Genomic DNA, 9763 nt, shown 5'->3' on the forward strand with positions numbered 1-9763 from the left:
GGTGTGAGTCAATGAAGGTGTGAGTCAATGGTGGTGTGAGTCAGTGGTGGTGTGAGTCAGTGGTGGTGTGAGTCAATGGTGGTGTGAGTTAATGGTGGTGTGAGTTAGTGGTGGTGTGAGTTAGTGGTGGTGTGGAGTCAGTGGTGGTGTGAGTTAATGGTGGTGGTGTGAGTTAGTGGTGGTGTGAGTCAGTGGTGGTGTGGAGTCAGTGGTGTGAGTCAGTGGTGGTGTGAGTCAGGTGGTGTAAGTCAGTGGTCATTGTGAGTTGTGGTGGTATGAGTCAATGGTGGTGTGAGTCAGTGGTGGTGTGAGTCAGCGGTGGTGTGAGTCATTGGTGGTGTGAGTCATTGATGATGTGAATCATTAATGGTGTCAGTCATTGATAGTGTGAGTTATAACTGTTTTGTGAGTCATTACTGTGAGGTAAGTCAATGATGCTGTGAGTCAATACTGTTTGGTGACTCACTGGTGCTCTGAGTCTACTGCTATATGAATGACTGGGAAAACGCTGTATAATTTTAGGGTAAAACTTAAAGTTAAATGAATGTTATTACTTTACATTTAAAAGTGACTATAAACGACTCAAATATGTATACAAGCGACCCAAGATGACCTAACATGTTTACAGGTGACCCCAGATGACCTAACTTTTACAGGTGACCTCAGATGACCTAACATGTTTACAGGTGACCCCAGATGACCTAACATGTTTATAGGTGACCCCAATGACCTAACATGTTTACAGGTGACTTACATGTGACCCCAGATGACCTAACATGTTTATAGGTGACCAGATGACCTAACATGTTTACAGGTGACCCCAGATGACCAAATATGTTTACAGGTGATCCCAGATGACCTAATATGTTTACAGGTGACCCCAGATGACCTAACATGTTTATAGGTGACCCCAGATGACCTAACATATTTACAGGTGACCCCAGATGACCTAACATGTTTACAGGTGACCCCAGATGACTAACATGTTTAGGGGACCCAGATGACCTAACATGTTTACAGGTGACCCCAGATGGCCTAACATGTTTACAGGTGATCCCAGATGACCTAACATGCTTACAGGTGACCCCAGATGGCCTAACATGTTTACAGGCGACCCCAGATGACCTAACATGTTTACAGGTGACTTACAGGTGACCCCAGATGACCTAACATGTTTACAGGTGACCCCAGATGACCTAACATATTTACAGGTGACCCCAGATGACCTAATATATTTCCTGATGACCCCAAAATACCTAATATATTTACAGGTGACCCCAGATGACCTCATATGACCTGTGTCTTCTTGTCTCCACAGCTACAGATCTATGGCTACAACTCACAATTGTTTACCAACTTCTCCGAGGCTGTGACCAGAGCGCACGGTGTAGTGGCCATCTCTGTACTGCTGAAGGTGAGGGAGAGTGAGGGAGAGTGAGGGAGAGTGAGGGATGGTGAAGGAATGAGGGAGAGGGTGTGAGAGGATATAGGGAGAAAGAGTGAACGAGGAAGTGAAGGAGGGTGAGGGAGGGCGAGAGTGAAAGAGGGTGAAGGAAGGAGGGAGAGGGAGTGAGCGAGGAAGGGTTAGGTTAGGTTAGGTTAGGTTAGGTTAGGTGGGTGGAAGGACCAACAGATGAAGGCTGTCCGTTGACCAGCATCCCACGAGACACAGGATTCGATGTAAACGTCAGTGTGAGAAGTGAGGGAGAGGGAGAGGGAAAGGGAGGAGAATGAGAGGGAAAGGGGAGGGAGAATGAGAGGGAAGGAACAAGAGACTAAGAAACATCTGTTACTCACACCAATAACAATGAAAGTAACGAACTAATAACGAACACTTAACCAAAGAACAGAAGAGTAACGAAGGGTAGAGATAGAGAGTAACAAAGGTAAAGGATAACGAAGAGTAATAAATGATAATAAATAAGGAAATCAATTAAGGCATCACATCTGAGGGTTGGCGACCACAGTTCACCATACTATAACTTTATGGTGGAGCTCTATCTACCATCCCTCCCACACTCCTCCCACTCTCTCCCTCCCATCCCTCCCACTCCATCCCTCTCCCACTCCATCCCTCCCACTCTACCATCCCTCCCATCCTCCCCACTCAATCCTCCCCACCCCTGTTTCTCTAGGAATCAAAGGTTTTATTTTGATTCATTCATACCAAACTCTCTACCCTTCCACCCCTTTACGTAACCTAACGTAACCTAACGTAACCTAAGGTAACGTAACCTAACGTAACCTAACGTAACGTAGCCTAACGTAACGTAACCTAACGTAACCTAACGTAACCTAACGTAACCTAACTCTAAGGTAACGAAGGAATGACTGTTATTTACCTAATTTCTTCCTTCCTTGGTTGAGAGAGAAGAGGGGGGTGAGGGTTTATTTCCAGGTGAGCTTGACACAGGTAAAGGTGATATACTTTTTCGTCCAGGTATATTCCCCTTGTATATATACCACCTGAGCTTTTACATGCATACATACATACATACATACATACATACATACATACATACAATACATATACATATGTGAGGAGATTTGTATATATGTGTATGAATTTTTATGCAAGTTTATGAGAAAGGTACTTGCTTTTGTATACATGAATGCATATTGTGGTGGTGTGTGTGTGTGTGTGTGTGTGTGTGTGTGTTTTATCGATCTTAGGGATAATTTTTGTGTTTTTTTCGAATTAACTATTAATATCCTATCCGAACCTAACCTTAACCTAACTAACCAAACCAAAGGAGACTTAACCTACTTTACTTAATTTAACATAGAGAGAGAGAGAGAACACACACACACACACACACACACACACACACACACACACACACACACACACACACACACACACACACATTACAAGGAGTACAGCCCCTTCTGTCATTGGCCAAACCAGCGTTAACACCCAGCCAGTGTAGGTCACGTTCGCCTTCAGCTTAATTATGTAGTTTTTGTAGTCAAGATAATGTCGTGTCTATTCTTACTTCTCTTCCCCCACTTCTTTCTTTATTCCTTCCTTCCTTCCTTCCTTCCTTCCTTCCTTCCTTCCTCCTTCCTTCTTTTTTATTTTTATGTCCTTCCTCCTCTTTTTCTTCTTCTTCTAATTTATATACCATTTCTCCTCCTCTTCCCTCTCTCCTTCCTATTCCTCCTCCAAACCTTTCTCTTCTCTCCCTCTTCTTCCTCTCTTCTTACCCCTTCCCTACTCATTCTCCAAACTCCTTTCTACTCCCTCTAACCACCTGTCTCCTACTCCTCTCTTACTCAATCCAGTGACACCACTCCACACCACCCACCCATACCACCCACTCCACACCACCCCTCCACACCTCCTACCCACACCACCTACCCATACCACCCACTCCACACCCCCACCACACCACCTACTCCACACCACCTACTCCACCACCTACCCACACCACCTACTCCACACCTCCCACTCCACACCACCTACTCCACACTTCAATCACCATCACGGGCATACACAATATCTACCTGGGAATGTTTACAACCCAGCGTTCGCATAGAGGAAACCCTGACTGAATCCGACATGAATCCGACGAAGGTTTGTTTACATCTGACGAGGCAGCAAAGGAGCAAGATAGATCTGGGACGACTTCTCTCCTCTCGTAAAAACTGAGGGCTGATATTGGTGAGGAGAAGAGAGAGAGAGAGATATTCAGCTATAGCGGCGGTAAGGAGGAGGGGGTAGAGAAGGGAGAGAGGAGGAAGAGGAGGCAATGAAACAAGGAAATGTTCAAATAAAGGCAGCCATCATTTGGCGAATCTCTCTCTCTCTCCTTCCTCCTATTTTCCTCACTTCTACCCACCTCCATCCATCCTCCTCCTCCTACCTACAGCTATTATTTCACTCCACCCCTCACCCACCCTCACTCCACCCCTCACCACCCCCACTCCACCTCAAGGCAATTACCCTCCCTCTTTTTCCCTCCTACGGGCAATTTTCTCCCTTAGGGCTAGGACACGTTTTCCTCCCTCTCTCCTTCGTTCCCGCCTTCCTTCCTTCTTTCCTCTCGTCCGCTTCCCTTCCCCATTCTTCCTCCTTCCTTCCTTCCTTCTCTCTCCTTCCTTCCTTCTCTCTCTCCCTCCATCCCTCCCTCTCTTCTCCTCCTTCCTTTCCTATCTTCCTTCCTCTCTCCCCTTTCATCCTTCCCTTTCTTCCTCCCCTTCCTTCCTTCTCTCCCTCCCCTTCCTTCCTTCCTTCCTTCCTTCCTTCACCCAACCAGGATGTGCGTGACTCAGCAGAACCTTTTTTCCGTAACATAGTGAGGTACCTTGACTAATTATCACACTCAACGCACCCATTATCACACCAACGCACCTTCTATCACACACTTCCAACGCACTTATCACCCTCAATGCACTCATTATCACACTCAACGCACTCATTATCACCCTCAACGCACTCATTATCACACTCAACGCACTCATTATCACACTCAACGCACTATTATCACCCTCAACGCACTCATTATCACACTCAACGCACTTATTATCACTCAACGCACTTTACGCTCAACGCACTCTATCACCCTCAACGCACTCATTATCACCCTCAACGCACTCATTATCACACTCAACGCACTCATTATCACCTCAACGCACTCAACGCCTTATCACGCTCAACACACTCATTATCACCTCAACGCACTCATTTCCTCTCAACGCACTCATTATCACCCTCAACGCACTCATTATCACCCTCAACGCACTCATTATCACCCTCAACGCACTCATTATCACCCTCAACGCACTCATTATCACCCTCAACGCACTCATTATCACCCTCAACGCACTCATTATCACACTCAACGCACTCATTATCACCTCAACGCACTCATTATCACACTCAACGCACTTATCACCCTCAATGCACTCATTATCACACTCAACGCACTCATTATCACCCTCAACGCACTCATTATCACACTCAACGCACTCATTATCACATCAACGCACTCATTCACCCTCAACGCACTCATTATCACCTCAACGCACTTATTATCACACTCAACGCACTCATTATCACACTCAACGCACTCATTATCACACTCAACGCACTTATCACGCTCACAACACTCATTATCACCCTCAACGCACTCATTATCACCCTCAACGCACTCATTATCACCCTCAACGCACTCATTATCACCCTCAACGCACTCATTATCACACTCAACGCACTTATCACGCTCAACACACTCATTATCACCCTCAACGCACTCATTATCACCCTCAACGCACTCATTATCACCCTCAACGCACTCACACCCACCCCAATAAGTCACCACCGTTTTCTTCTCCTACAGTTGGGTCTACAAGGTCACCCAGGGCTACGACCCCTGACAGACGCGGTGCAGAGGGTGAAATGGGCGGGGTCGTCATCTGTAGTAGAGAAAGTGGGCGTGCGGGCGTTGCTACCAGACTCTCACCATTATATTACCTACGATGGCTCTCTCACAGCCACCGTGCCATGAGACCGTCACGTGGATACTGGTGAACAAGCCCGTCTACATCACCAAGCAGCAGGTAGTGTGTGTGTGTGAGAGAGAGAGAGAGAGAGAGACTGCTTATATATCACCATCACAAAATCACGTATCAACTCACCATGATACCTTCCTTCCTTCCTTCCTTCCTTCCTTCCTTCCTTCCTTCCTTCCTCCCTCCTTCCTTCCTTCCTTCCTTCCCTCCTTCCTTCCTTCCTTCCTTCCTTCCTTCCTTCCTTCCCTCCTTCCTTCCTTCCTTCCTCCTCCAACCTCCCTCACGCTTCATTTCTTTTAAATTAATTACACTACTTAATTATGTAGTCATAGAGAGTCTATTAACAAGAAAATAATAGCAGGTCAATAGTGTTGCTAGTGTTGTGTTGCTAGTGTTGTGTTGCTAGTGTAGTGTTCCTAGTTTTGCGGCTAAATAAACTATGTGTCAGTTTTAATTTTCATATAAAAGTTCAAAATCAAATGTCAACGACCTATCACGATAATAATCTGTGTGACCTGACCTGACCTGACCTGACCACTTCACTAACACACACACCTGTCCTCCTTATCGTCCTCAACAGCTGCACGGGTTGCGACAGGTGCGGCAGGGGAATGAATTAACTCCCAAAGCCAAGATGGTCAACAACTTTCGCCCCACTCAACAGCTGTTCCACCGACCACTCAGAACAAATATTGACTTCACCAATAGCCGCCAGGTCCACTGTCCTTCTATGGCTCCACAGATGTACTACACAGGTGAGATATACATACATACATACATACATACATACATACATACATACATACATACATACATACACCTTCCTTATTATTGATGACTCGTATAACTTATAATGGGAGTAATATAATGTTTTAGTACTAATTAGTCTCATTAACAGGTGTGTAGTCTCATTAACAGGTGTGTAGTCTCATTAACAGGTGTGTAGTCTCATTAACAGGGTGTGTAGTCTCATTAACAGGGTGTGTAGTCTCATTAACAGGTGTGTAGTCTCATTAACAGGTGTGTAGTCTCATTAACAGGTGTGTAGTCTCATTAACAGGTGTGTAGTCTCATTAACAGGTGTGTAGTTTCATTAACAGGTGTAAAGTCTCATTAACAGGTGTGTGGTCTCATTTACAGGTGTGCAGTCTAATTAACAGGTGTTTTCTCTCTCTCTCTCTCCCTCACAGCCAACACCTGGAGGTAGTAAATCTTCACTCGTAGTCTCTCCCTCCTAGTTTACCTTCGTTGCCATGGTGACGAGCATGGCATCTTGCACCTGATTGGCTTCTAGTTAGGCAAAACGCTGTGACGTCACGATATTCCTTAGCCAATCCAAGTTACTCTGCTCTTGTGTAAATAACGGGAATGAAACTGTTAAATACTTGTGATGTGTGAAAGCAATATTCCCAACCGCTAAAGTTGATAAAAGCTTAAGCTGATAAAATAACAAACTAGTAAAAGTATAAGTGATTAAGTTTGTAAAAAAAAAAAAAAATATATATGAAATAAGGAAGAAAGTGTTTTATGTTGAGTGTAAATAAATACTGTTTCCTGATGTGGTCGGCTGAGGAACGCTGGGTGATGCGACGCCTGGACAGACAGACAGACAGACAGACAGACCGACAGACAGACAGACAGACAGACAGGACAGACAGAGGATAGACAGACAGATGGATGTGAACATCTCCCCCCGCCACCGCCTTCCTCACCAGTCTTTTAAAGAAGTGACTTACCTCATAACTCAACCCCACCCTAGGTTAGGTTATACAAGATCATGTGTGTCTTTCCAAGTCCTCATAACAACTACAACCATCACAACCAGATGTCAATAAGCTACAACTCCTGACCACAAGTAGACGTCAGTGGCCTATAACCTTCCATCACAACCATCACAACCAGACGTCAATAAGCTACAACTCCTGACCACAAGTAGACGTCAGTGGCCTATAACCTTCCATCACAACCAGACGTCAATAAGCTACAACTCCTGACCACAAGTAGACGTCAGTGGCCTATAACCTTCCATCACAACCAGATCATTAAGCTACAACTCCTGACCACAAGTAGACGCTCAGTGGCCTATAACCTTCCATCACAAAATCCATCAGCCAAACTATAGATGTCAATAAGCCATAACCCCTGACCACAAGTAGACGTCAGTGGTCGCAACCTTCCATCACAACCATCACAACCAGACGTCAATAAGCTACAACTCCTGACCACAAGTAGACGTCAGTGGCCTATAACCTTCCATCACAACCATCACAACCAGACGTCAATAAGCTACAACTCCTGACCACAAGTAGACGTCATTGGCCTATAACCTTCCATCACAACCATCACAACCAGACGTCAATAAGCTACAACTCCTGACCACAAGTAGACGTCATTGGCCTATAATCATATCATGTCCAGACGTCAAGCCATAACTCCTGACCACAAGCAGGAGCGTCAGTGGTTTATAACCTTCCATCACAACCACATCAAGTAAACCAGACGTCAATAAGCCAAGCAACCCTGACCACAAGTAGACGTCAGGCCTATAACCTCTCCATCACAAACCACCACAACCAGACGTCAATAAGCTACAACTCTGACCGGCTAAAGTGACGCTGGTGTTTATAACCTCCCAACACAACCATCACAACCAGACGTCATTAAGCTACAACTCCTGACCACAAAATAGACGTCAGGTCGGCAACCTTCCCATCACAACCATCACAACCAGACGTCATTAAGCCAACTCCTCACCACATTCATAACACCAGCCGGCCACCGACCCTGCACCACCACCACCACCACCACCACCACCACCAAGGTCAACCTCCATCGTAAACACAACAGGAATCAGCTGAGCATACGAGAGGTGCGTCAGGTGTGCGTCGTGAGAGGTCCGTCAGGTGTGCGTCAAGTGTGCGTCAGGTGAGAGGTGCGTCAGGTGTGGTGGGCGGTACATACCTTTACCCATTACACCGAAGGCGAAGGTTAACTACGTCATTCAGTGGGCGTATAATGACCCCCCATGACCTACCCACCCACCCACTGGCGTCACTAGGGTAAACAAACCGAAGCGTATATATATATAGAGCCCCTCATAAGAGTGAATGGAAACAGGTCAACCTACGCATTAATTAACACATAAATTGTGTTCATTTACCTGGGAGACGTCACTGAGGTAAATAATATACATATACACTTCCATACCTCAATGAGCCAAATTAAAATATAGAACAGATCCAGCAAGGCTTAAATACTTCTCCCCCACCTCAGCATCCCCCACCCACCTCTTCCCCACCCTGCCTCTACCTGTACAGCAATGAAGTGTGTTTACATAGTGACGTCACCAGATCTAACCCCCCCCTCATTCTTATCAACCAGTCAACCATTAACCACGTTAGGACCTGGATCACTTCACCTGTAATCAAGAGTTATTATGCATTGGTTTACCTGTTGATCTGACTAATAATACAAGCTCTAATTAACACGTGACACTTATTACCTGCAAAAATACCTGTGTTGTGATGATTTACTTCAGGTAAGATAACCAATCACTCTATCTTACCTGTGTTTATTTTTTTTTGACAAGATACCAAGTGATATCTGGTGTTTATGTATGGATACTGAGATTAATACAATAAGACTGAGATTAATACAATAAGACTGAGTTTAATACAATAATACTGAGAGGTGTTACTTCAGTGTTGGGTAAAATATATAAAGTGCAGTATATCAGCTGATGATTGTGTGTTAGGGGTGACGAGGTGGAAGAACACACACACACACACACACACACACACACACACACACACACACACACACACACACACACACACCAGAACAGAATTAATACTCTCTAACTCACTCATTCTCTAATAAAACACAAACAAACAAGAGATAAAACAAATTAACTTTATAGTGTTTTAAATTTCCACAAAACAAATACAAATTATACGAATCAGGGGAATAAAAACACAAAGACGGTAAATAGAAACACAAAAACGGGAATAAAAACACAAAGACGGTAAATAAAAACACAAACACGGGAAATAAAAACACAAAAACGGGAAATAAAAACACAAACACCAAGAAGCCCAAACGGAGGGAAAAGAAGAAAATGAAAAATTACATGAATAAAAAATGAAAAAAATAAAATAAAAACTCTTATTAAATAAACGGTGTATAAGAAAGACAAGTAAATAAAAAAAAATAAACGTAATAACTAATAAAAAAAAACACCAACGAAAAT

General features: G+C 44.5%; 1 pseudogene; it reads left to right on the plus strand.

Moving 5' to 3' along the window:
* The window catches only part of LOC121860536, a 97695-nt pseudogene extending 90607 nt beyond the window's left edge, over window positions 1-7088 (plus strand).
* The last annotated feature ends 2675 nt before the right edge of the window (window positions 7089-9763 follow it).

The sequence above is a fragment of the Homarus americanus genome, unplaced genomic scaffold (genome assembly GCF_018991925.1).
Source record: "Homarus americanus isolate GMGI-L3 unplaced genomic scaffold, GMGI_Hamer_2.0 scaffold33963, whole genome shotgun sequence".
Lineage (NCBI taxonomy): Eukaryota > Metazoa > Arthropoda > Malacostraca > Decapoda > Nephropidae > Homarus > Homarus americanus.